General features: G+C 47.7%; 1 long non-coding RNA gene across 1 annotated transcript; it reads right to left on the bottom strand.

Annotated features, from left to right (window-relative positions):
* Positions 1-15,555: 15,555 nt before the first annotated feature.
* LOC137471247 (uncharacterized) lies at positions 15,556-21,179 on the bottom strand. The gene is made up of 4 exons (XR_010997478.1): positions 17,396-21,179; positions 17,179-17,286; positions 16,961-17,001; positions 15,556-16,529 (listed from the first exon to the last, which is right to left on the bottom strand). It is a non-coding gene; the product is annotated as an uncharacterized lncRNA (long non-coding RNA).
* Positions 21,180-26,991: the final 5,812 nt, after the last annotated feature.

Raw genomic sequence — 26,991 nt, 5'->3', positions numbered from 1 at the left:
CCTTCCAGCGCACGCTAATCCCCTAGTATCTGCCTCTCCCAGATCCAGCAGGGACACCCTTCAGAGCTAGGGAGGGAGAGGGGAGAGTCCTCTCTGCAGAGAACCCTTTCCCAGCAAACGTCATGAAGAAGCCCTATTTGTTAACCCTAACAAATTGCCACTATCAACATAGCAGAGACATTACAAATAAGCAGGAAATCCACTCGCCCCTGGCTCTAGAACTGGGCAGCTCAGTGCTTACTCTCTTACCAGGGAAAGCAAGGATGTCACAGTGAAGCCTAACTTCTCATGCCATCTTTAGTTTGCAATTTGTCCCCAAATAGTCTGCCTACATGGTGAGAGCTCATAGGAGACACAGGTCACTCCCTGTGCCCAGCCATCTTGTAGACAGTGTCAAAGTGGATGCAGCCAGTGAGGGGTGTTCATCCCGGCATTCCCAAAAAGAGCAAGTTAGAAGCTCTGCACTACCAGGTGGCACCACAGCACTTGGGCCCCTCTCCCCTTCATCATGTGCATCTGGCTCAAGCACAAGAGGCAGCTGCCCCTTCACTTCAGTAGAAGCACTCAGGGCCCATGAAAGCTCTCATTCAGGGCAGGAGCGAGGGATGCCACAGCCCTCACTGGCTGTGGGAGCACAGAGGGAGCACCCTGAAGCCTCCAGGCCACAGCTCAGGCTGGCCCTCCCTGGGGCTCAGCCTTCATAGCCATGGGGGTTCCAATGCCATGGTTGTGCAATTGCTGTAATTGTGTAGGTTTTCATTTTTAACCCCATTCAACACTGGCATTGAACTGCATTTTTCAAAGTGTGAATTTTGCAAATGCAGTAAGTTCTGGATGCTGTCCTCACACCCTGGCTGCCATCCCAAAGAAATTCCTGAGGTAAGGGATGCAACAACCCCCCACTGCATCCCAAACTCATTCAAGGGCAAAACGGGGTCCAAGGCACTTGGCCCTCCTGCCAAGCCCTCTGCTTATTCCTGCAGAGTGGTCTGAGCTTGGTGCTTTGTGAAGCCACAACAGGGTCTTGCCTGTGGAGTGGGAAAGCATGGGCTTTCTGGCACCCCAGCACAGGGAGGCAAAGGGCCTGCCATGGGTGTCGCAGTGCTGCGGTAGCTCCAGCCCTGCGTGGGGACAGCCCACATCTGGGCTACATCACAGCAGCTTCAGGAGCTGGGGAGGAGCCCCCACAGACGTGAGCCTTCTGCGCCATCGAAGCCCTTGACCCTGAGCAGGATGGAAACAGCCCATGTGAGTGATTTTCAGAGAAAAGGATTCCTTGTGCAAAACAGGTATTATCTCAGAGCAGACTGTGCCCACCTGCATCCATAGATGTTTAAAATTTTAAGACCAGAGTGCTGCTGATGTGACCACAGGGGTTGGAGGTGGCTTGAGGCTACTCCAAGGCATTGATGGCTTCCCTACCAGATGGGGCAGGAGATCAGTTCAGCCTCTCTGTCCTAGCAGGGGTAAAATCTGCCTTTTCCATCTGATGTGATCCCCACCTCCTCTCAGCAAAGCATCTGTTTTTTTCTAGCACCATCACCACAATTCCCCAGCTACATGTAAAGCGGTGGCTTTTACCACATCCGTGCTCCATGGGCCTGCCTGTTAGCGTGTGTCCCAATGTTTTAGACAGTCCATGGGTGTCACAGGTGGAGTGGGAGCTTCAGCCAAAGTTTAATTAAAGAAACCCTGCTACTGAGTCACAAGGAGCCGAGAAGACCTCCTTGCTTTCTAAATGCGTTCTCAGAGAGAGGAGCTTAGGGACAGCTGGATCTGATTTTAGCCTCAGACTGTCAATGGTTTAAACTTTATAACTTTGTCCCACAAGTTTTAATGATGGCAAATCAGATGTATTTATAAAAGTAATTTATTAAGACAAATGAACAGTCCAAAGATCTTAATCAGAATTACTTACTACACACTATGAAAGCTAGGCAAATGTAGTATAACATAAATTGTATAGTGCACTATATTAAAGCAATTATATTAAATCTAGCAATAGAAACATTGAGTTGAGGTTGATGTATCTTACCACACTTATCTTTGTGGAGTACTTCTTCCTCTTTCTCTCAGTCCCTGAGAAGGAATCACAAAGACGTGTCCCAAAACCCATGGGAGAAACTCCACACTTCCCACTTCAATAAAAGGATGTGAAGAATCTAACTTGTATGAAAGTAGACTGAACTTTTATAGCCTAAAGAAGCTGGCTGCGAGTCATAGGCCTCCAGGTCAGTTTAGCAGCTTATCTGTCAAGTCTCACTTCAAAGGGACAGATGTGTGTTTGAAGCTGGTAAGCCAGGCGGGCCTTTTAGCATATTCAGCACCAAAAAATACCGCGATGGTGCCATGGTAGCTCCCCATAGAGAGCTTGCATTGCTTTGTCTTCTGACCAGATTCCAGGCCAAGCAGATCAGCTTTTTCAGGGCAAAGCATCTTTCTAAAACAGGAAGCTGTGCTACAAATGAAGCCATGCTGCACCCCTTTACCCCTGCACTCGTGGCCCAAGATTTACCTCAATGCCTGCCAAGGTTCTGGTGCCAGCGTGCCGACTTCCATCCTGTCCCCACACAGTGCAGAGAGGGCTCCACTCCACTGGGGTGCCAAGGATGGCGGGGGAACCCCTGCCCCAAACACCCCTTGCAGGGCCTCCCTCCAGCCTTGCTGCTCTTAGCATGTCACCGGGAAAGCCTTCCCACATGTTTCTGCCGAGTCACTTCAAAGATCTCAGCTTAATGTCCCCAGGTTGCACTTACTGAGGGCGTCAGTATTCCCGGACTATCCATTTCTGCCCTGTGCTTTCTGGGGAGGCCAGGCAAGGCAAGAAGATGATTCTTTATTGTCTTATTTCACCTTGATAATTAGCAGTAAATCTATGAACTAAACAGAACAGCACCTCTGAGGCTAAACTCTGTAGTAACTTGCCATAGTCCAGCTTCCAGTGGGACAGAAAGGGAGACTTAGCAATTAAAAAGAACTTGCTTCACAAAGAAAAGCAAACAAAAGCAAATTGAATGAGTCACACAGCCCTTTTGAAGGAAGGCCGTCTGCATCCTTCAGGAAGGGCAAAGCACTACACAGCCTGGCTGAACCCTTAATTGAAGGCTATCAGGTACCATACATCTACAAACTTTCTGAAGTGCAGGAGGTGGTGTGATGGGAATAGAAAACACACGAACATCACAGGCTGGGCAGAGCAATGTGTAAGTGCTTGGCTCAGAATCTTTCTGTGTATCCAGGCTGAGAGGCCACAGTGTGCAGGATGTCAACAAAGCAGGGGCATCCTGCAGAAGGTGCAGGGGATTCACAGATAAAGCAAGTTAATTTCATCTAATTGTTAGAAGCCAGCTAACTAAACTTAAGTTCCCTTAGAATTTCTATTAATGGCTTATGAGAAATCAAAAATCTCCAATAGCCTCTTTAAAAAGAGAAGGAGTAACCAATAAAATTACAAATTAGACCAGTCTAGAAAAATATGCCTTTGCTTGCTGACTCAGTGGAAGCCAACTGAGCATCTTCTTGAGCAGAAAACAGATAATGAACATCATCTTGAGAGATTCTCCCAGATGTTGGATAAAGTTGAGTCTGCAGCTATTGAAATCTCTGTTGTAACTGTTTATTGTACAATCTGCACTTCAGAAAAAAAACTGCACTGTGAGTCCCATGAATACAATGACTCATGGTAAAAACAGCTCTCAAAGGGCAGCCTCTAAATGATGTGCAGCCCCAGGTTGGTGAGGGCAGCCTCACCTTCAGCGGGGTCAGCTGGCCTGGGGAAATCTGTCCCAATGTGGAAGCTCTGGTGGGTTTTGTCCAGGCAAGATGTGGAGGGGAGCAGGATGGACAGCCCTCCAAAGCACAGACCCTCTGCTGTCACCAGGGTCCCCCTCCAACAGGACTGTGCAAGCCTGTCTTGACAAAATACACAAAGCAGGATAGGGAATGCATGTTTGTGGAAGGACATCACAGTGAACAGGCCTGGAGACTGTGTGATCACAGCAGCACCTGCCAGGGAGATCTTTGGCCAAAGCCCTCATCACCCTGTTGAGCTCTGCAGCACCCTGGAGCCCTGCAGAGATGGAGCCAACATGGAGCTGGAAAATCAGACATCCTCATCATTGTCATCTTCTTGGGATGCAAATATCGTGCATGTTCATTCCCAAATTCACAAAAGGAGTATTTACTGATTGCAAAGCCCTTTCTGTATAATGTTTGATTGACAGTTTATAATTCCCATTGAGTGATACAGTGTTATTCAGATTGCCTCTGCTACTAATATGTTTTTAAAACCCCCACATTAATTGTCTTTAACTATAACATTGTATAATTTTAATCCATTATTTTTTATTTTACAATTCTGTGCCATTCTTTGCCTCTTGGCAACATTCATTACCACCTATTTTCCATTCTTCTGCTATGTATTTAGGTCCATGTAACAAAACACTGAGATTCCCAGACACATCATGGTCAATGTAGGAGTGATTAAAATGGGAAGGAAACACTGAAACCCATCTCTCCTGTTGGCCATTCCTGAATGGCCAACATCCAGTGTCCAGGGAAGACTCCACAGCATCTTGTCCTTTATTAGTTGGTTCCCATCTTCATTTACATGTATGTGCAAACATTCATATGTAGGCACAATTCACACATAAACCTCACAAACATATTTCTTTTGAAAAATGTACACATAACTTCGGATTTATTCCTTTCTAATTGGTTTGGGCATAACCTCTCAATCCTTTGAGTTTAGGGATTTGGGCATTTAAGAAAATATTTTTCAGCAATAACAATTAACATTTTTCTTGTTTTCTCTGCCAGGTTATTCAGCCCATAATCTCTATCAATGTAAGCACCAAATGTCCCTAATTAGTACTGGGTTTTAGCTTTTCTTTTTGCACCAAAAAAATGAGGTCATGATCATCTGGTACCTAACCAACTGCCAGCTTTTATTTCCATTATTCATTTCTCCATCTCTCAGGATGGTATCCACTGGAGTACCCCTCTGGGAGCAGCAGGGCCACCTTACTTAGGAGATGGTCTCTCCCAATGCCCAGACTGCCCACCTCCACCACGGGCACTGCAGGAGAGGACCTGCAGGGGCTTCCCCCATGTTCAGTCCTGCTCAGCTGTGGCCGTGTCAGTTCAGCAGTATCTGAGGGGCTGCCAGCACTCACCTGGTTTGTCCAGCCCTCGGACCCTCCATGCCCTTGCTGGGAGAGTAATCTGGCCCTGAGGATCTTGGAGGGAAAGGTTTGCTGCCTTACACCAATTCCCCCAGCACGGCTGCTTGCCTCGCTGTGCTCCAAGTGAGGAGGGAGACTCCTCTCCCCTTTAATCCCTCGGCCACAAATGTCTGGGGGATGCTGGGCAGCTGGCAAGCACCGGACCGACACCTGTGTGCCAGATCTGTCCAGCTGTGCCCGTGACACACCATCCATCTGCAGCACTTCTCACGTGCTGCTGCCACTTTCTTTCCCTGGGGCCAACTGGGAAGGGAGACGGGGTCGGTGGGAGGGAGGGAGCGACAGTGAAATTTTATAATAATAATGCTCTGCATCCAAATTGATTTCTTCTTGTTGTCTCCTTGCACGGGGCAGGATTCATGGCTATTGTGACCCGAGGGTGCCAAGCCCAATGGGGCCAGGTGGTGCTGGCTGCTCCCTCCAGGGCCTGGGGCTCTGTCACAGAATATTCCTGGTGGCTTCTTCCAGGTCAGCAAGGGTCTCCCATACAGATAATATGGCTGAGATCCCTGGTGCAGCTACCCAACACTTTGCATGGCTCAGGCACTCCAGGGATTCACTGTGTATTTTGTTTTCCCTGTCTTACCCTGCTTTATGCCCAGGACAGTCAATGCCAGCAGCAAAACTTCCCCTGGGTTTGCAAGCACCAGCTGTGGGCTCAGGGTGGGCAGCATGGGAGAAGCAGACCATTGTTCTTCTGAAATAGTTTTGGAGTCTCACATTCACTGGAAACTGAGACCTACATGATTTTCCTCATCTTCAAAGATTCACTGAATGTGCTTGAGTGCTTGAGCAGTAGTGTGCTCTTGGGGATTTGATGGAAAAGCATTTTGTGACTGTATTGAGGGTCTCTGACCCACCACCTGGCACGCACAAGGCCTCTCTCTTGGCATGTGCCTCCCAGGGTGGCCACTCTCTGAATGTCCACCGCTCACTTGGGCACATGTCCAGGCAGTTACAAAGGGCCTAAGCAGAGAAAGAAGGATACTCCAGAAAAGTGCAAGATGTGGATAACTTGGTGTGAGCCAGGCAAGCAGTCACAGCGTGTACTGGCAGTGTCACCATGGCCTTGCTTAACCCCTCTCAAAGCCAGGCTGGATGGTAATTAAAGGGAAGCTGGGTGCCAGTGAAGCTGGTGATGTTGCTGCTGATCTGCATCAGTTCAGTGGAAGATTTAACAAAGAAAACACCCTTGTCTTCCTCACTGCATTTGCTGCAGCAGAGGGGTTCACCCCTCACTGCCATGACCCACCCTCCTATCGCTCACCACATGCTGGGGCACAGCGAGCTGTTTGCAGGCACAAGGTCTCTGGAATAGACAGATGGGAGCAGCCAAAGCAGCACTTAAGAACCTGCTTCTCCCCTGATGGGAATCCTCAAGTCTACAATGTTTTTCCACAAACTCATCCACCACCCAAAAATTCTGCATCCTGCTCCTGTTTTTGTTTTGCAATCAAAAGGCAGGAAAATTCCTCCTCCTACCACCCCTGCCCTGAATGGAAAAGTTCCTTCCCCCATGTTCAGTGCTGCACTTCCCAAATGCCTTTTGCTTTCTTGCTTTTCTTTAAATACTTGCCCCAGTTGTCTCGTGTGGGTCAAACATGAACTCACTGGTTCCTACGTCATCGTGTTCCCAGCTCAGCACATCCTTATCCTCATTGTCATGCAGAGCATAATTTTCACCTGTTATTGAAAATTCAATATTGGGAGCTTTTAATTCCAAAGATTTTGATTTTTCAATAAAAAAGTGAAAATTAATCTCAGCAGGATTGCAACAGAAACGTTGCAAATGAGCTGGTCACATAAGGCAGAGAGGGAAGAAAATGAGGAGAAAGAGAAGGACAGAGTGAAAGAGAGGAATACACAGAGACTGCCCTTCCAGAAAAGAGCTTAAACAATTCAGGTGAAAAATATGACCAGCAGCAGTGACGTAGGTTTTTGGGCTGCTATGCACAATCCAATGGAATACAGTGCTGCTTGCTTGCTGCCCTGTGAGTTGGCTGGACTGTATCCCACTGCCTCAGCATCCCTGATCGCCCTGCTTACTTCAGTGCTTATGTGCCAACAGCTCAGTTTAGGCCTTTCGTGTATCAGGGTTCCCAGATTTTGCAGTTATTCTATAGCATGTCTGTAAGTCCTGGTCAATATTATCCTCATTAAATAGGATAGGACTTTTCTAACAGGGTTAATTGGATTGGTTAAAACAACAGAAAAGTGGTGTTTAAAAAAAAGAGTCTAATAACCAAAGTTAAATATGGGCCTTCTTCCCCTGTTATTTCTAATAAAATAGCTTATATTAAGTTTTTTGTTTTGTTTTGGGTTTTTTTGGGGTTTGGTGTTTTTGGTTTTTTTTGGTCTTTATAGCTGGAAATCTCAGTGGATGAAAGGGAAGGTGTTAGTCCTTTGTTAGCCATGAATATATCTGTTCTCCTAGTTCTAGTGCATTACTGGAGAGTTGTCTCCTACCCAGATGAAAATCTGAAGTCTCATCTTTATGTGGACAAGCAGAAATCAGCTTGCACACAGCAAGGGTAAGACGCAGCTTCCCATCTTTTGCCTCACCCTTTTGTGGATGGATCCCTGTTTCTGAGATCTCTGCACAGCCCCATCCCTCCCCCCAGACACCCACCCACCCCTCCATCTCTCCCTCCATTCATGCTTCCATCCGTCACTCCTCACTGCCTCTCCACAGAGTCACCTGGGCAGCGACTCCTGTGGGTGCCTCCCCCGGGCTCACATCCAAACTCTCTCTCTGCTGCTTGCAGATTTTTTCTGCATAACATCTCTGAGATATGGCCTTCCTTACCCATCTGTACAGCTAAAACTCTTGTCAAGACTCTCAGCATTTCACATCTCAATTACTGTAAAATCCTTCTCCTTGCTTGGCAAATGCAGCCTCATCCAGCGCTTCCTACTCCATCTCCCTGCCCAGCCACTATCATACCCGCCAACCACAGCTTAAAATCATTTATGCTCAAAAGGATCACACACAAACACCTCCTGCAAGTTATTTTTCTTGCTGGCGATCACAAAACAACAGTGATGGCACACGCTCCCATCTGGATGTAATTTTACAGGTGCAGCCCTTGATGTTAGGAGTGGTGAGCAGGAGCTGGCTCACACTTCTCAAGTCACACCGAGATCAAATAAAGCACCTGGGGCCAAACTCGGCCGTGAAGTATCCCTGCCTTTAGTTCCTGCTGGGAATGCTGTGAGGGCGCTGGCTGTAGCTCAGAAAGGCCAAGTCCCGGAGTGGCTCGTGCCATCCCCCAGCACTGACCTGTCTCCAGCCCTACACCCCCTTATGCCTTTGGCCAAGTGGGAGTTGCTTCCCATGGATCAGCCCTTTCCTGTACTGTGTGTTTCATACTTACAAACCTTTTGCTATTGCTCTGTAGATTCTTATGTTTTCCTCCCTCATCCTCTCTTCCCTGAGCTGCTTTTCTTCTTCTTTCTCCTCCTGCTGCTTCTCTCTTCCCCTCCAGCTCCCCTCCACCTTGCGAGGAAGCCTGGAGCTGGCTCCCACATTTCACTCCTATTTATTTTCACATCTGTGTGGCTTTTACTTGGTGTTTTCTATTACGAAGATGACAGCAAACTGAGAGCTTAAACAAATTTGGCTTTAGGTGCTTTAATGAAAAATTAACAGGTTTAATACTGGCTTCACCATCAAAAGAAGAACATTAATATTTAATATTTAAACAATGCATCTTCACAATAATTCCATCACATTTCACATAGAGAACCCACAGTAAATGCCTGCAGTAAAGCAATAAAAATCCAAAACTGTAACACTATTTAGTATTTTACCATATCTTTCACAGATTATACAATACTCCTTTACAAAGAGAACAAAATCATTTTTTAATGACAAGTCGCCCTGTCCTCTGCCACTGCAAAAGGTAAGAATATTACATTTCAGATCACAGTCCTGGCTCCTTAAGCCTTTTTAAGACCAAGGATATGAAAAACTTATGCAAATGAGTTGCCCTTTAAATGTATCTTTAGGAAAAAAAAAATGCAACAACACCTCACTGAAGAATGATTGAGTTGACATTTCATCTACAGCACATGCTGTCCAGGTAGAGGTCTCAAAGAAAATCTTCAAATGATAAAGAATGGCTCCAGCACCTATAAATTTGTGACATCTCCCCACATGGCTGTACTAAAGGGATTTCTTGCCTTAAAATTGGGCTCTGCCTTTTGTGGTGGTCAGAGCATCACCCCAAGTGTGTCCGGACTTCCACGGCCAGGAGCACCTTTCCTGGAAAGGGCAAATCCATCCTAAATGCCAGTTCCTTGGGGCAGATGTTGATGGTGACACCTGGCCTCAGGAGGAGCTATGGGTTTGCTCTCTCTCCATTTTCCCTTCAGCTGAGGGACAAGACTTCTGTATGCTCATTATTTGTGAATAACCTTTTGACTACGCAGGGCTCTCCCTGATACAACATAACTTGAGAAAAAAACACCTTACAAAGGAGGAAACATCAATTACTTTGTTTTGCCTGGATAGGCTTCCAGACACACCCTTTGCAGGTAAAATGAGAATGATTTCTTAAACTGAGAGTATTTAATTGGAGAAAAGATTCTCACTTCAGTAAATCTTCATCTATAAAAAACCACGATCCAGCTGGATAGCAAGAAAACAAATCACATGCACCGTAATACAGAGGAAAGAATCTACAATGCTTCCAGATGCGTATTACAGGAAAATAATTAAATAGCAGCCCTGGTAGGAGACATCATGTTTGAAGTAGATAAAGAAGAAAGCTCTGTTGACGTGAACCCAGAAATAAAGCAGAGGAGGAAAGCACTTAAATATAAAAAAGTAATTAAAGAAGTTATGTGTCTGCCTTGATCGTACTTCCAGAAAGTTTCTGGGTCATCTGTCCATGCAATTTTCCTGCTTCCAAATCTAAATTCTGTAGCATAACAACTATTAGACAGGAAGAGTTGGACAGTGAAACAGGATGCAGGCAAGGCTTCTGAAGCCAAGACAAGAAACATCTCCTGACAATGCTGATTAAAATGTCTCAGTGCACTTTACCCGACACACATAAGAAGGCAAATACATCATTAGAAAAAACACTGGAATGTGACTTGCTCAGGCACAGAGCTGGGATCCCTGCTTGCACAAACTCCCTGCTATCCCATACGCCATGAGGTCACGCATTAGGATGTTTTGATTCCCCAGGTAAAAGATGTTAAGATCAGGGATGTTCTTCTAAAAGCTGCCATGTCCAGACAGTCATGGAGTATGTGTGCTGAAGGTTAATGTTTTTAATCATCCGTCTTCCTGGAGCAGCTTGGAGAACTGTTTGTATGAAGCCTAACAGCTTCCAGGTGTCACCCCGCCAAAGTCCTGATGTCCCAACACAGCCAGAGTCTTCTTGCTGATGGCTCCCACACACCCTCAGTCTGTGAGGCTGCAAGCAGTCAACACAGAGCCAACCCCTTTCACTCCTGCTCTCTGCAGCATTACCCAATTGCCTTTTTGGTTCTGCAGCTTTCTGTGATACCTTCAGTCTTCCACAAACTGGGAGCATTTCTTCCTGCTCTTCTCCCTGTGAACTGTGCCCTCTACTCCCAGTAGAGCCGGTTTCCATCCCCCAGGCAGGCTGATGGGCTCTGGCTGGGGGCCATTTTGGCGGGGTGGGAGGAAGCACCCTGCTCAGATCGCAATCAAGTGGAGAACATGCCGTCCTGTAATTATGCAGTTGTGCATGGCACAGCGCAGAGGGTCCTGCAATTCAAACTGCAGCTGCAATTCAAATCACAAGTAAAATGAGTAAATTTTTCAAGGGGAAACACTGACACACAAGCCCTGGCTGCACGATGCCTAATTCCACTTTCTTTGGCTGCAATTTATTCCCCTAGCAATTGCTGCCCCATCTGTGAGGTCTTCGGCAGGAGGAAGACCTCATGTTGAGGACCTCAGAAGGTCAATGTGGGGACACACTGCGATGCTCAAGAAACTTGCCTCTGTGCTGAATGGCAGTTTTGTAACAGGCTCAGATTCTCGACGGTCTGTGTCGCATTCAGCAGCAGTGTTACATGTGCAAGATAAAGCCTTTTAACTCATCTTTCTCACTTGTTTCCAGAAATTTTCACTTGTGGCAAGTACTATGAGAGGGAGATGCTGCTTCCCTGCAGGGGCAGGTGATACCTGCTAGTTTAGGACGGTTTCCATTAGCATACGAGGCCAGGAAAATGTCAAACTAGGAAGGAGAAGAGGAATGGCCTCAGATGCACTCGCTGCACTACTCTAGTAGGAAAAGCATTTACTTCATTCAGTTGCTTGTCACAGCTTTTTTGTGTTGGAGCCATACACAACCATGCATTTAGAGCCAATTTTTGCACACTCTTGCAGGCCCTTCACCTTAAGGACAGGAACCTGGACTTGCTGTTGGTGCGCAGCGCAAATAAACAGGGTTTTATCCAAGAACTTCTTACTGTTTTGTAAGTTTGCAAAGAGCTTCACATGAAAGCCTACATTGTTTTGAAGTGCTAGACATTTTCCTGCTCTAAAGTTTCTAACAGGGAACTTCTGCTTGGTTTTGGATTCAGGTCTTGTCGGTTCCTTGGCTGCCAAAATGACTTTTGTGAGGCAGATAAAACTTGGAATAGATCTGGTTCAACCTTTGCAGCCAGCTCCTACGCCTATGAAGTTTCTGAAACAAAACCCAGAGTCTCTGCGGGAAGGAAAAAAAACTCCACCTCCAGCACTTTCGATTGTGGTTCAGTTCTCAGTCGGGTTTTATAGTTTGGTCTCGTCGCAGCCCTAAAATCGCCCAGCGAAACCCCCTTTTGATCCGGCCATGCCTTTAATTCCTTTTCCCTTCGGAACTGCGAGCCCCTGGCAGCGCGGGCAGGGCGTGCGCGGCGCTAACAAAGGGCCGAGCACGGCCCGGGGCCGGCCGGCAGCCCGGCGCGGCGGCTCCGCCAGCCCCGCGTCCCGGGACCACCGCCGTTCCTGCGTCCGCTCGGCACGGCGCGCCGGCGGAATTCCCTGCACAACACGGTAGAAAAGAACAAGAAATAAAAATACGAAGGCACGCTAATGCCCGGGGTGCTGACTTGCTTTGAAAGCCCCGTTCACCCCCTTCTCCCTCCGCCCGGTGCCCGCTGCCCCCGCTCTGGCGGAGGCTCCGACCGGAGCGCTCGGCGCGGCAGGAGCGGGCGGTGCCCGGGACGGGCGGGAGGTGGAGCAGAGGCGCTGCCCCGGGGGCGAAGGGGAAGGCGGCGGCGGGGCCCCGGAGCTGCCGTCCCTCGGCCCCCGCCCGCTCCCGGCCGCCGCAGTCCCGCCGCCGCCGCCGCCGCCGCAACCGTGAGCGGCGAGGGACCCCTGGCGGCCGCGCCCGCTCCGCCCGCGGCCGCTGCGCCCGCCGCCCGCGCCGCGACCCCCGCCCGCCCCGCCCCGCTCCGCTCCGCCCGCAGCCGCGCTGCCCCCGCGGCCCCGAGAGTGGGGAGGAACCCTCGCGTCCCCTGCGACGGTGTGCGGGGTCCCCCCTCGAGTTGGTCCCTCCCTTGGACGGGAAAGGACAACGAAAACAAGCAATAAGTGTGGCTGTGCGCTCGTGTCAGCTCCTCGGGGATGTGTCGCCGGCTTGGCCGACCTCCGCCAGCACCCAGCGCTCCGGAGGGGTCTGGCATGGTAATCGGGAGACCAGAGGTTCTATTCTTTTCTCGCAGAACCGAACTCTCAGGGCAAAGGCAGCCTGGGTCGACCACCGCATCCAGCTTTTCCCCGCGGCGCGGAGGACGTAGGGATGCCCGAGCTTGTGTCGGACCGTGCTTTTCTCTGGAGGGGCAGCAGGAGAGTTGATGTTTGGGCAGTTGCTGTTACTTTGCAAAACTTTTTAACATTCAGCTCGTGTCCGAAAATACAAAACATGTTTTTGTATGCATATGTACAATTAAATATATATTATACATAAATATAAAACATACTTTTGTATGGGGGCAGCTTTGGAGGCCTCTTGGCTTTTTCCCTCTGCAGTTCAATAACATCTAATGTGCTCATGGGCTTCCCTGGCCCTTTGCCTGCCCCTGTCTCTGCTCCCTGCTGCATCCCCCTCCCTGGCCTCATCCCATGCCCACAGGGCTATGTGCAAAGCAGCAGAAAAGCAAAACCTGATGGCTTTCCCTCAAGGAAAACCCAAAAGGGGCCTTAAAGAGTAGAAAGGTTGCATTAGTATAACTGCACATGAACTGCAGAGATGATGCTGTGGGAACCATCACGTTCCCTCTCTCTGGCACGTTCATCACCCCACCATGCAGGCACAAGCACCTCCATTTTACAAAAGCACAGCCCAAGACTCAGCCACAGCCAGCCTTGGCGTGAGGAATTGATACCACTTCCCACCGAGCCTTCACCACTTGTCAGGAATGGTCAATGGCTTTGCGTTTCTTCGCTCCAGAAATGAGGAGACGGAGGGAGGACATGGTAATGAGGAAAGACACAGTTTTTCATGCTGGCTGGAAGCAGAGAGGGAAGTGGCACTCACAGACATCTGCAAGGGAGGGTGTCACCCAGACAGGTGCTGCTTCTTGGCTCAGCAAGCAGGCATTTACTGTGCTCACCCTTTTTCTGGGACAGGGCTTTTAAACAAGACCTGGGGAGCAAATGTGCAGGCACTCTTTGTGCAGGATTCCCTGCCTTGCACAAGGATCAGCAGCAGTGATTGGGCACCCACACATCCATGGATGGCTCCTGAACAAGTGAGCAAACAAAGGGGTTTGGTGGTTGTCTTGAGAGACCTCAAGACAAAAATCAAAAAATCTTGAGATTTGGGAGCCAGAGGAAAGCAGCAGCCTGGCAGGAGTCCCCAGCTGGTTTCACAAAATATCCAGCAGAGTTGCAGAACCAGCAGCAAATGCAGTGCCACAGCTGGTGCATAGGCAGATGTTCAACATCCTGAGCCTCTGGGCTCTGCCACTCTGTATCTCTGCCCCTTCCACTCTCCCCACAGTCCCGACCTGGCCCCTGTTCCCTTTGCCCAAAATCTCTTTGCCCAAAATGATTGCCTCCTGCAGGCAGTCAATGTTTGCCCTCCAAGGAAATCATCCCCAAGCAGCTGTTGAGTACACTGTGAAATCACCACACCTATTTCTGGGTGTTTGTGCTATTAAGCTATTTCTGATTCCTGCTCTGTGTCTCCTCTTGTTTGAGTCTGTCAAGACTCAGATGCTGATGTACAAATACATAACAATGTTGTATTCCTTTTTTTTTATGTGAAAGAGAACTGGGAAAATTGCCTACAAAACAAAGAGGGGTCTGTTTTCCCAACATACAAGGTAATGTCTGCCTTGCCCTGCTTTTTTTCTTGGAAGCCTGAATGGATGACAGAGAAGCTTGTCAGATTGAGACAGAAGAGGAAAAAATCAGGTGAAAATTCATTTGCAGGGAAGTTACTTAATCATGTTTTTGTACTTTTCATTGTGCCCTGAGCTTTTGTTTATATCTGCATATCTCATATATTTGGGAGATGCTAGAGATACATGGCAGTCCTGTTGATGCATCAGTTAAGGACCACAGTGACAAGTGCCCCTTTTAACAATCAATGTTCCTGGAAAATGAACCTCAAAAGGAAAACAAATGTCGTGACTGGAATATCTTTTGTAATTTTATCTAAAAAAAAAAAAAATGCTTTGACCTCATGGCCATATATCATGAGCAATGAAGCAAGGGTGTCCTTCCATTTTTTTCCACAGAAAGCTGCCTCCAAAACAGGCAAAGAAGAGCTGAAAGACCTAAGTATGAAGGAGGAGGAGGAGGAGAATTGTGCATGCCAATGCCATTGCACTCCAATCAATCTTCCCACAATTACACAGAATGATGCAGACACACACACATGGCTGCCTCTGAGCCACATCCTGAGTTATGCAGAGCCCTTGTGTCCTCCTTGCTGTGGAAGTTGTGCTGGACTCACTGTGCTTATGGCCTGAAAAACATCATCTTAAACACAAGGCAGCAAGACACCTTCTGGGGCTGAAACTTACTGGAGGCTCTTTGGGGACAATGTCAACCGCCCTGAGGCAATGTCCACCAGCTCCTGCAAAGTGGCCCCTCAGGATCAGCAGCAGACAAGCAGAGGGACCGTGTGCAGGGACAGGCCTGTGGTGGAGTCTATAGACCATTCCCAAATCAGCAGTGCCAAAAACTGTGAGGCCCCATCACCTGAGTCTGGGAGGATCGGGGCAGGCAGGGAGATGAGTGCAGGAGGGGCATGAAATCCAGGAGAGGAGAAGATGGCTGAGGGTACTGCAGACCAGAGAATGCAACCAAGACATGATCTCCACACCGACACATGACCCAGAAAGTTTGAATGGGAGACTGGGTGAATTAGGAGAAGAAAGTAAGTCACTGAAGGGCCAATCCATGCAAAGTTACCAACAGTGGCTCCATCCCTGAGCTGCCAAGCAGTGGGCACAGGGGAAGCATTGCAAGGTAGGTGCTTTCCACCCGTCTCCTGGTATTGGAGGGGCAGGCTGGAGAGCTGCATGGACCACTCTGCTCCAGCACAGCCTGCTCCTGCCTGGGCAGCACAGCACTTTACAAGGGCCAGCACCATGGTCAAGGAGGAGCAGGGAAATGTCGTCACTGGAGATGAACAGAGCCAGACTGCAGGGGAGATAGCAGTGGGTGAGGCTCAGCCTGTATCGTGAGGAAATGCTGGGCTCCTTGTTAGCTCCACGTTTTCCTTTCCTCTCCCTGTTGGTGTGAGAAAACGCACGCTGCATTTGTTCAGCTGCCAGGAATATGGCAGCTCAAGCACCATCTTGTTAGCTTTGCTGTGTGTCTTTTCCCACAGCATTGCTTTAAATAATGAAGGGAGTCATGCTCCACCAGCTGGATTAGACGTTAGGAACTTATCTGGCTCAAATCCAATGGTGATATATTTGGCCTCATTATTTTATGCACAAATGCCACAAAACAGCACAAGATTTTTTTCCTAAATACTCTTTTTCTTTTAGCACTGACATTTCTCTTATTTGCATTAAAATTTGCAATGAACAGCCTGTGCCAGACCAAATTTATCAGATACTTCTGCTTTTATGGATGGTTTGTTCCAGGAAATCAGGGTTGGAATTGTATGCCCTGACCTCAGGGATAGGTCAGCGAGTACTCCCAGGATGGAGAACATCTTCTCACTTTCAGGGACCTGCTGTGGAAGAAATGGGGGTCTAACTGGTGACTGAATCACAGTGCCATGGCCAGGACATCAGCTCAGGAAAACTGAAAACGAGGTCCTCATGTGATGGGGTTTTTAGCACACATCTGAGCTGTAGAGGGAAGATAAAAACATCCAGCATTCTTTATAAAGTACTTAGAGGCTTACAAGACATTTACTAAATGTAGGTCTAGATGGAAGAGGTGGGAAATGCTGTTGCATGAACCACGCCCATGCTGCTCCCAGCAAAGGGACCTAACAGTGCCCGTGCAGGGTGACATATGCAGTGGGGCAGGGAAGCAGACACACAAGACTTTCTATCCCCTGCTGTGGGAATCAGACCCATGTCACTGGGGAGACAGAGACAGGGAAGGCTTTGGAAGGGGGGACAACTGACTGCTGGCAAAAGCCAGAGATACCAGAAGATCAGAGGTCAGGGATGGACGAGAAATGTTTTGAGCACACAAAGATTAGAGGGCAGAAGCCTTCACTGTGGATGCTTTGAGCTTGTAACAATACAGATCCTACAGAGTCTGGCCCTACCTGAGAAGCATGAAATTGCTCCAGACCAGGCTCTTGACATTCTAGCAAAGTAAAATAAAAAATTCACAAAGAGATACCTTTGCTATTCTAGCAAAGTAAAATAAAAAATTCACAAAGAGATGCCAGCCACCTGGGATGTAAATGCCCATCAGCTTCAAAATGATGATTCCTTAGTGATAAAAGTTCAAGAAATGAGGGTGTTGTGTGGGATGCTTTACCTAGCCATCCTGGCAAGCTCATGCTGTGTTACAATTCAATTCAGCCTTCAGGCAATGCACTCCCTCTCTGCTTCCAGAACCAGTCAATGTCTGCTCCGAGTATTTCATCTGACAATCCAGAGAAAACAGGAGATTAGAGGAGCAGAAACCTACAACATTTAGGGGGGGAAAAGAGCCTTTTGTTTTGTGTTTCATATAGTGTTAGTCCTGTGCCTACCATTGTGTTGAGTCCGCTGTTTGAAGTAGCTTCTGAGAAGTCAAGACCAAGTTGGTGAGAATGTGGAAAAAACATGAACACAATGAAACTGAAAAGCAAATCAGGCTCTCCCCATTTTGTTTTTCATCAAGCAGAGAAAGGGAAGAGAGTGCTCCATGTATTCAGCCATTCAAGTGCCATGTACTCGGATACTGTCTGGGTGAGCTGAAGCGTCGCTCTGCAAATATTGACAGTCTCTTCATTGAAGCAAGAGCTCTCAGAGTCTAATTTTAAGTGCTCATTTTGTCTATTCCACGATAAAAGTCAGGCAATTAGAGGAAGAACAAGCCTGAGTGTGGTTGGTATCTCTTCCAGACATTTCCACCCTGTACCACAAAGCACCTACTCATGACACGGCTGCATCATTGCTATTGTCAGAACCAAGCCTCCTCCCCCAACAGCTCAGCTCCTACAATGGATGTTTTAGTCTCTCATATGAATCAAATTATTTAAGGTGAAACCTAGAAGTGCAGTATTTTTTTTTGGCTAATCTTTTGGTCTTTAGCATACTCTGGGACATTTTACAACCTCATTAAAATACCTGCTGAACTAAAGATCTCTTCTCAAGGTAGTAAACGTTATTCCCAGGCACTTCACAGACGAGAATGACACATTTGGATCTTCTGAATTCACAGTGGAAAAATTCCCAGCTCTGGGACAACATGCAGAAGCTGTTTTATTTTCTACAGTTTAATAACATTATTGAAAAACTCAGGGCAGGAAGGAGATAATGCCACTTTCTTGCAATGTAGTCAGGAAGTGGGATTTGGAAGCTGGAGTGTATTTCCACCTGCACACACACCCCTCCCCCCACCTTGAATGTGCTCAGGACATGGCTATTAGTCCTGCAAAAAGCACCACTGGATGTTTAATGGCCACAGGTGGCAGGGATTTTGACTCCTCATCATTTGTAGACAGTTCAATAAAAGAAAGGCCAGTGAGCTTTCTCTACTGGGACAGTCCCTAATCCCATGGCTCCTGACGTAAATCGCAGGCCATCTGTGCATTAAGATGGCCCTCTCTCTTTTCCTGGGTTACAGAAATGAGTTACAATAATTAGAACCTTTGAGCTGAAAGGACATAGGGCCATGCCTGCTCCTTGATGCAGTGATATGAGGCGACAGGCAGAGGTTGCAGCAGCATTTTAAACCCGCCAGATAATCAATACAGAGGCCGAGGAGGAATGGTGGGGTTTGCAGCTAAACAGATAAGGTGTCGCATCACGTTTGACCTATTTCACAGCATAAGCATCACTTCTGCCCCAGTTGTCTTTTAAAAAATATCAGAGGATACTGCTACCACTGCAGAACTAGAGGTAAAGATCATGGTAATCCAACAAGGTGTTAAATGGGCTCCCTCAAGGGTTAAATTACCAATCCCCAGTGCAATATTTTTGTAACATTTCTTTAACACTGAAAACAAAAACAGTCCAATGGTTCAGTGGTTCAGGTCAGACTGCCAGCAGGGCAGAGTGTCAGCAGGCTTCTGCTTTCACATACCCACTGGTCCACCCAGTCACTATCAGGTGTATTTAAGTCCCTCCCAGGCAGCCTCATCCTTATGGAAGAATGGAGCATCGTCTCCCATTCCCACCCTCCCGCAGTCACTGCAGGCTGACTATTGCCAAATTCAGGCCCCTGCCAAGCTGCCAGACTGGAACAGGAAGGCCCAACAATCTAGGAGTGCAATCATCCCAGTTCATCTTGTAAAATGAATCCTTGCTACTGGAAAAACAAAGCTGTGCTGATCAGGAGGTATTTGTATGTTGGGGTCCTGCCCCAAAGAGATGAGTTGGCTCATAAGCCTCCTGTCCCAGCACCTATGGAATGTCAGTTCCAAGTGCCATCACGTGCCACAAGGAAGAAGTTGCTAAGTCTGGAGACTCCAGCCATTATCCTGCAAGTGTTGTGCTGGAGGTATAAGGCCACTAAGTCAGTAAAGGTGTAGACAATGAGAAACTGGCCCAGGTTCCTCATATATGGGGGACAAGGCAAAAGCAGCCATAAGGGCATTTTTCCAGGTTGCCCCACTACCTGAATGGCTGGCACGAATGACTGCCCCCAGTTTTCATGTTTTAATATACAGAACTACTAGATGATAGATGGCTCTTTTTCCCAATGAGGGCACAGATCTGCCTTGGGTGAAATCCAACAGCATGCAAGAGAAGGACCATTTCTGACATGGCACAAGGTGCTTTTCACCACTGGGACTCCATGCACCAAGTAATTTCCTCCTTAGCAAGCTGATCTTACACTGTGCTTCCAGGATCTCTTCCTGCAGGGTGAAGTCAAGGCCTGCACCAAGATATTTAGAAACAGAGGCAGCAATTTGTATCCCTCCTTTAACAAACCAAGCCTGCATGCTAAATTGAAACACGAATTACATGGCTTGGATCCTCATCTGGTATTCAATGAACTCTTCTCCCAGTGCTACTGGCCAGGAAATAAGACATTTTGGATATATGCTGTTTGACCTCTGTATTTGATTCATAGCTAGTGGGACTGGAGGTGCCTGAAGAGGATTTTTGGCCTCTGAGCCCCTCACACATGAAGAGAGGTGAAGGTGGCAGGTGAACCCTCCTCCAGCTTTCAGGTTTGCACACCTTTCCACCCTGCTCTCCCATGCTGACTGGGCACTGCCATTCAGTGCAGTTCAGGACATCTCCTAATGTCCCCTAAACTCCATCCTGTCAATTTCAAAGTACACAAAAGCATTTCAGTCCCTGGATGGCGAAACTCATGGAAATTTCAGATTCAGTTTGAAATTAATGAAAAATAAATGCTGCTGGGCAGATAAAATTCTGCAGGTTGGATCTGCAACTGTATGTCCCACTCCTGGGTTACCTCGTGTCTAATGTGCTCCCTTTAGCAATTCCTCCATTTTGTGCTGCAGAAGGCAGATATCTGCTGCTTCAGTGCTTGTAAATCTCCTTTCCTTCATGGCACCTGCTAACACTGCTCCTGAGGTCCTGCAGGTCTGGGTTTCTGTTTTCTTTTCAGGTACCCATTCGGACAAAGGAACCAAACTGCAGGGACTGAACATCTTTGAGAACATCACCTTCATCAAACTGGGCAGAAAGTTTGGGATTCCTCTGGAGGGAGCTAACAGGATTATTGTCTTGGTCTTGTTTCCACATGAAACAAGGTTAAATAAAAGCCCCACAGAAGCAAATTTTATGAAGCCTCTTTCAGCCTTAGAAGAATCCTTTGCCTGTCATCTCCAATACAGCCAGCTGGCACTCTCACCCTTCCTCTCCTCCTCACAGAAGTGTGCCAGACACCGAGACTATGACCTGTGTCTCTCAGCACTAAAACAGTCTCAATGTTTAGACTTCCTTCCCAGCCACTGTGTGTCCCAAGGGGACTATCATCTTATTTTACAGTAACAGACTAGTTCAACCTGGTTTTCAAGTTGCTTCCAGTTCCTGGGTGCTTTCCCCTTACTGCCACAACCAGAAAGCCAGACAGGTTTCTCTGGGGTGGGAGCTGACTTCTTGCACTCTTCCTTTGCTCCTGCCTCACTGATCCCCCTCCAGCATGGAGCTACTATCCTAGCATCTTTCCATTCTGTGATAAGGGCAGCATATGTCTGGATTACATATCTGGATCAAAGATCCAAGTTGTATCTTTAGGAATTGCCAAGAAAAGAATACTCCTCAATCCAGCCCGTGTGCTGCTTCTCCGCCCTGGTGCCAGGGCATATGATTTGAACGAGGCACCCACCTCACGCCTCCCGAGGAGAGATCTGCACCGAAGTTACACTCGTGCACGAGAGCTGAGAGCCACTCAGTGCTGCTCCTCTTCCTCTCTGTGAGGGTCAGATCCAGGCTGGCATGCTCCTTCCTTTTTCTTGCTGTTGCAGGTCAGCCCTTCCTGCAATAGTGGGCACTTGTCCCTGGCATTGTGGGGACAAGCCAGAGCATCTCCAGGTGTACCCGGGTGACTGTCCTACTGCAGAGCTGCCCTGGAGAGCAGTTTTCCCAGAGCCACTGTTTATGTTAAACCACTTATTCTGTTATCTTCCAGAGGGAATTTTTTTTTCCACAGATGAAGAACATTAATGCCATTAAAATAATAAGACATTTGGAGCATCCCTCTGTTTATAGAGTGACATGCCACAGTGACAGGCACAATATAAATAGCTAAACACTGAGATAACCAAACACTTAGGCTGATGAAAAAACCCCAGCATTTTTCCCATTCCAAATTCTTTAGAGTAATCTGATTTGACCTCCAGCACAATGCATAATTTAATGATGCCTGAATAATGACTAGGCAAGGAATTAACTCCCACAGTGGGTTAATGCACTCACTTTCACCCAGAAGACCTAGGCTCAAATCCCAAACAAATCAAATGGATTTGGTGATCTCATTCCAGTTCCTCACAGTCCTTTGTTCACACTCTGTGATTTGACAGAGCCAGCAGCCCCTGCCTGCCTCCAGCAGAGAGGAACCAGCCTTTGGGGAACAGACATGGTGTGGGTTGGGCGGGTGCAGTAGGAAAAACCAGCAAGTCCCTCTGATCCAGGGATCTCAGCTACTGAAACAACAGGGACAGGGGTAGGGAGGATTTTCACAGATCAACAGTGTTGCCACACCACTTCCTGGGTAAGGGACATTCACTGTTGTCAAACACCTTGATGTTACAAAACCCATTTTTAACTGCATGACTGGTGCTCAAATATGAAGTTTCTAAGTGTGACCAACCATAGGTTTGTCTCTCCAGGTTTACACACAGGAGAGCGAGCATAATTCACTTAGCCTCTGGCAGGGTTGAGGGAAGTCTTCAGTACGTGCCTGTGCTGACAGTATTTATGCATCTCATGAAGGTGGTAGTGGCAGCAGGGTGGGATGGAACCATGAACTTATCAAACAGGGAACACGGAGAAAAGGTATTCTTCTGGTGTCTGGTTTTCTGCAGTACTTTTGCCATCATTGCTAAGGTCACTTGGATGACAATGGAACCTTTGGATGACAATGGAACCATTTCCAAATCCTGTTACCGAAAGCCTGACTGCTGGCACCCATACTGGAGCCCACAAAATGCATCAGTGAAAGCTGAAGTTGTCCACAGCTGTGAAAATTACATCACTCCTGCCTAGGCACTCCACCTTTGTTTAAAAAAAAATGAAAGGCTGCTTTGTTTTCTTCTATTTTTTTTATCTCTTCTGCTAAGACTGTACCCAAGTCACAACCAGTAACACCACAGACAAGTCCCAAGGAAATAACTGAGTGAGAATATCCTTTTACCTTTCCAAAAGTGGGCAGCAAAACCTGAAGGTTGATGAAACAAAGGCTGCGTATCCATGCAAATGTAACTGGCATTAAAAACACCATGCAGGTCACGTGCTCCATCCCATAGAAGACGGAAAGAGAAACAGTAGTAGGTTTCCATGAAGTCTGATTCAGCATGGATATCTAAAACGACTAATTGCTTTTTAAGAGATTATCATGGACAAGTTTTAACAAGTTTAACTGTGTCTTTTTCTCCAAGTGCCATTGACTGCAATGCAGAGGCCCCCAGAGCAATGTGAAGAGAGTTTGTGACAGCTGAGTAGCGCCGGCTGGTGAAATTCTGGTTACGCCGGCAGCCATGGAGGTTGTTGCCATCATTTAAATAGTGACAGGATGTCATCCCCTGTTTTCAAATTCTTGATGCATGTATTAATAATCCAGTCTTTGTGATGCTGTCCATTATTGAAACACTAAGAATTTAGATTTCAGTTAGGAAACCAGACGAATGTTGCTAGCACCAAGCAGGATATCCTTTCTGTGCTGACTTGACAGCACATAGAGAGAAGCTATATTTCACATGTGAAATATGCAGGACAAATCAATGTAGCTGAATTATGAAGCCCCAGTGATGTCTGCCAACTTGAGCAGGCGCAGTCCTCAGCTTTTGTCACATCAATCCTATTTATTAGCAGTGGCAGAGGGGGTGTGCAAGGCTCTTTTCAAGCTGTAGCTCAGCAATTAATGCTTCTGGGCTTAGCTCAGTATTTGTGAGCCGTACCTGAGGCACAGATGCTCTGTGCTAACAGGAGTAAACTGAGGCACAGAGGGATAACACAGTCTCTCCGCCTGATCTCCAGGAGCAGTCACATCTGGGGAGCAGAGCTGGGAAGCAATCCCAGCAGGGCACCACCCTCTTCCCACCTCCTGAGCACCCATGGCTCTTGCCTGGGAAGTGCAGGGAAATCCATGCTGCATCTCCACATATGGAAAACCACATCCACTCTGTCACAGCTCACCACCCTAAGCCAGCACAGCCAGTCACCAGGTTCCGGTGACAGGCAGGAAGCAGGAGCCGGCAACCACTGAGGTGGGCTGGAAAGGTGGCAAAACCTAAGTGGTTTGCACCCAAGTGAACCTCAAACACCCTGACCTTCGGGGTACCTCAGCAGGGAAAACTCTGCCACATTGGGAAGTCCACAGCAGCTCCCAGGAAGTGACCCACGGGAGGCTGCAGCAGCAAAGGCTGCAGAGGCTCTTAAAACACCACGCAGATCTGCGGGAGCCGGATGGGGTCAGCCTGGCTGAGCAGCCAGAGGGGACAGAGAGGACACAGGCTGGCAGAGGTGCTCCTGCCGACCCAGAGCGATGAAGCCACGAAAGTGCACGGCGAGAGACCAAACGAAATTCACCTCGCCCAGTGCACTCAGCACACCGGGGCTGCTGCTCCCACACAGGCCGGGAGTCAGGAGAAGCTCCTCAAAGCGTTCCTCTGCTAGGAGGGCTTGCGGCGCTGGGCTCAGCCGTGCAGCTCGAGGTACAGGCCCGGGGCGATGGGTTTGCGGCAGAGTTTCCTGAAGCTCTCTGGCTCCCGAGGGATTTCCAGAGGCCACCAGGTAGGCTGGCAGCCGGGGAGCCTCTGCCTTCGCCCGTGCCCCGGGACCGGCACCGCGCCCTCGGGAGCCGCGCACGCCGCTCTGTTTGTGCTCCCGCTGTTTACACACACGAATTTAAAGCATCTCCCCCGGTTTCTCCGCAAATTGCTGCATTCAGATGAAGTGGCAGCTGCTGTAATTAAGACACAGTTAATTACATATCCCCTTAATTGCAATGATAGGATTTCGTCAATTTGGTAAATAAGAATTGTTGGGTTTCTTCCGGCAAGTGCAGCCTCAGCAGGGCTCAGATGCGGCTCCCTTTGTCTCCCGGCACGGGGCGAGCGGGCCGGCCCCGGGCAGGGGCGGCAGCGCTCAGGTGCCGGCGGTGCCCGCGTTCGGCTGCACGGCTCTGTCGGGGCTCCAGCCGCTCCTGAACAGCCCTTGCAGAGGGCAGCAGCTGAAGGGAAATGTTGAGCCCGAGATCCAACGCAAGCGCGGTGTTGGGAAACTTCAGGGGCAGGGCGAGTAAGTTGGCAGGAGAGGCAAGTTTTCTCAAATCTTTTTTCTTTATTTAAGAAAGAAAAAGATAATGGAAATGAGTTGGATTCCTGGAATCTCCCACTCATCTGCTGCTGGGCACAGACCATGGCCCTCAGTACAAGTACTGCCTAAATTTCAGCTCTGCCCCCAAGAATGACTACAAAAAAAAAAAAAAAAAAACCTCTGCCTATTTCTTTATTTACTGTGTCTATTTTTCTTCCTTACTGACTGTGCTAAATTTGCGAATTGTTCTTCTAACTCGCCAAGTCCAGGGCCAGCTCAAGCACGTGCCCTCTGTCCCTGGCAGTTTCTGGCTTTCATACCCTGTGCAGCCCCACAGCTGGCAGGCTGCTCTTCCAAGGACAAGACTCCACCTGCACCAAGATTACCACGGTGATATAATTTTGTCTGAAAGGAGAAAACAGGAAGACAGAAGGGTTGCTAAATGCCAGGGCTGAGTCTGACCATTATCACCTGTTTCTGGATGAGAGCTGAACTGGACTCCCACAGGAATGGCCAGAGCCTGGAGTGAGCAAAGCAGTCGGCATGAAGAGACCCCTTTCCTTCCTGCTCTGGAGGCTGCTTGGTACCAATGAGATGTATGTCCCTTTTGGAATTTCTTTTTAGTGATTCAGTACACAGAGCTGTCATCCATATTAATTAATGAACTGTGGTTGACTGAACAAGTATGTTCAGAGTGCTTGCACACAAAAGAAAAAAATCATCTAACTGCAGCCAATTATCTAAGATCACCCTAGACTTAGTAGTTAGCTATGATTAGCTAGAAGTTAATGAAAATATTGTTTATTTGCCTCCCAATTCTTCATCCAACAGGCAAACCCAACCTTTCCCCTCATGGGAAGCAGCAAGCACCACCTCTAGGTGAGCATGGCAAACTGGTTTGGCACAAGGCTCAGCAACCACAAAGCAAAGATCAGGATATTTTTTTGACAGCATTGGCAAAGCTCTTGGTATCAGCTCAAATGGTGACATATTCAGACTTGTAGAATGTTTTCATATGCCAACAAAGGAATGTGGCTGGATGAAACTGCTTTGGAGTAGGTGCAGAGTTGGTCAGGCAACAAACAAACAAAGAAATCACACCTAGAAAGTGATTCACCTTCAAACAGGCAACTCAGTGAATGGGTCCTGTTTCATGCAATTCAAACTTTTAATCAGTGAAGTCAGCAATAGTAAAAAGAATGTCCTTAGTAAATGTGCAGGTGATGCAAAGCTGAAAGGAGCTAAAAGTACCTTAGAAAACAGGGTAAGAGTTCAAAATTATTTTAACAAATTAGAGAAATGGTCTGAGAAAAATAGGCTGCAATGCACTAGGGCTGTGGGCAAGTTTCTACGTGTAAGCAAAAAAAAAAATCGATAAAGCAAATGCAAAATTGACTGGAATATGAATCAGCAAAGCTATGACATTGAAAAGCTGGAAAACATCATACCACAATCCATAATTAGATTTCCTGATACAAGATACTTGATGTCATCCATCCCTTACACTCACATGCAAACATCAGTGAACAAACTATGACCATTTTCAGGTCCCAACTCCCCAGGGACAGAAAAAAAAAACAAACTAAACACACCGCCTTGGGTATCTCTAAAAGTGACCTCCAAGCAGAGCCTCAGAGAATTGATTAGGCTGAGGAAAAAACTGGGACACAGCAAATACTCAAAAGAGTGCTGCAGGGGAAAAAGGCAATAACCTGTCCTCCCTATCCACAGCAAACAGCCCACAGAACAGCAATGCCGAAACTTGCTGAGGAGAGATCTAAATGGCTCGTAGGAGAAACTCCAAGGGTGAAACACTGGAGCAGATTAACACAGAGGTCTCAGGGTAAGAGGTTAGGTCTCTGTCACTAAAGGCAGAAATCCTCCTCCTATCCCAGAACCTCATGGTCTTTCCTGGTTCTGGGACTCTGTGTCTCAGAAGAAAGCAAAGCTCTTCCTTCTTCCCTGCTCCACCTTGTTTTTCCTGAGGTCTCCCTATTCCAGTGCTGAGATGTAGGTCATAGCTCATGTGACAGAAGGGTGCATAAAAAAATCCAGACTCAAATTACACCTATGATTCTAATTCTAGAAAGATAAAAGAAAGCTTTACTTTCTGTCTACAGCTAGTAAGATGCACTGGAGAGTATGTCCAATAAGACATCAGAAAAATATTTACCCTTTCAGATCT

The sequence above is a fragment of the Anomalospiza imberbis genome, chromosome 3 (genome assembly GCF_031753505.1).
Source record: "Anomalospiza imberbis isolate Cuckoo-Finch-1a 21T00152 chromosome 3, ASM3175350v1, whole genome shotgun sequence".
In the NCBI taxonomy this organism is placed as follows: domain Eukaryota; kingdom Metazoa; phylum Chordata; class Aves; order Passeriformes; family Viduidae; genus Anomalospiza; species Anomalospiza imberbis.
This window is presented reverse-complemented; position numbering and strand designations above follow the sequence as displayed.